Here is a 411-nt window from a genome sequence, read left to right as displayed (position 1 = left end):
CATCGATTCTTCAGTGCTCAGCCTTCTTCACAGTCCAACTCTCACATCCATACATGACCACTGGAAAAACCATAGCCTTGATTAGATGGACCTTTGTTGGCAACGTAATGTCTCTGCTTTTGAATGCGCAATCTAGGTTGGTTATAACTTTCCTTCTAAGGAGTAAGCGTCTTTTAATTTCATGGCTGCAATCACCATCTGAGTGATTCTGGAGACCAAAAAAATAAAGCCTGACACTGTTTCCACTGTTTCCCCATGTACCTGCCATGAAGAGATGGGACTGGATGCCATAATCTTAGTTTTCTGAAAGTTGAGCTTTAAGCCAACTTTTTCACTCTCCTTTTTCACTTTCATCAAGAGGCTTTTTAGTTCCTCTTCACTTTCTGCCATAAGGGTGTCATCTGCATATCT

This window comes from Bison bison, unplaced genomic scaffold (assembly GCF_000754665.1).
Source record: "Bison bison bison isolate TAMUID 2011002044 unplaced genomic scaffold, Bison_UMD1.0 scf7180017864114, whole genome shotgun sequence".
NCBI lineage: Eukaryota > Metazoa > Chordata > Mammalia > Artiodactyla > Bovidae > Bison > Bison bison.
This window is presented reverse-complemented; position numbering follows the sequence as displayed.